Source organism: Colobus angolensis, unplaced genomic scaffold (genome assembly GCF_000951035.1).
Source record: "Colobus angolensis palliatus isolate OR3802 unplaced genomic scaffold, Cang.pa_1.0 Scaffold11, whole genome shotgun sequence".
Lineage (NCBI taxonomy): Eukaryota > Metazoa > Chordata > Mammalia > Primates > Cercopithecidae > Colobus > Colobus angolensis.
Window position 1 is genome coordinate 2369633 of NW_012112030.1, and position 947 is coordinate 2370579.

Consider the following 947-nt stretch of genomic DNA (forward strand, 5'->3'; position numbering starts at 1 on the left):
CTTGCTATTTTGCCCAGGCTAAACTCAAATTCCTGGGTTCAAGTAATCACTCCACCTTAGCCTCCCAAGTAGCTAAGACTACAGGCATGTGCCACAAAGTCTTTTTACTTATTTTATTCTTCTGTCGAGACAGGGTCTCACTGTACTCCAGGCTGGAGTGCAGTGACACGATCCTGACTTACTGCAACCTCACCCCAGGCTCAGATGATCCTCCCACCCTAGCCTCCCAAGTAGCTAGGACTACAGGCACGTGCCACCAGGCTTGGCTAATATTTAATTTTTTGTAGAGACGGCGGAAGGGGTCTCTCTTTGTTGCCCAGGTTGTACTCCTGTACTCAAGCAATTCTCCTGCCTCGTCCTCCCAAAGGGCTGGGATTACAGGCATGAGCCACCATGCCTAGCTGTTTTTACTTTTTAAAATTTCATATATATATTTTGAGACAAGGTCTGGCTCTGTTGCTCAGGCTGGAGTGCAGTGGCATGATCTCGGCTCACTGCAACCTCTGCCTTCTGGGTTCAAGCAATTCTCCCGCCTCAGCCTCTGGAGTAGCTGGGACAACAGGCGCCTGCCACCATGCCTGGATAATTTTTTTTTAATGTTTTTGTAAAGACAGGGTTTCACCATGTTGCCCAGGTTGGTCTCGAACTCCTGGGCTCAAGCAATCCACCCACCTTGGCCTCACAAAATATCGTGATTACAGGCGTGAGCCACTGCGATCAGTCCTTTAAAAAATAAAATGTGGGCCGGGTGTGGTGGCTCAAGCCTGTAATCCCAGCACTTTGGGAGGCTGAGACGGGTGGATCACGAGGTCAGGAGATCGAGACCATCCTGGCTAATGTGGTGAAACCCCATCTCTACTAAAAAAATACAAAAATATTAGCCAGGCCTAGTGGCGCGTGCCTGTAGTCCCAGCTTCTCAGGAAGCTGAGGCAGGAGAACCGCTTGA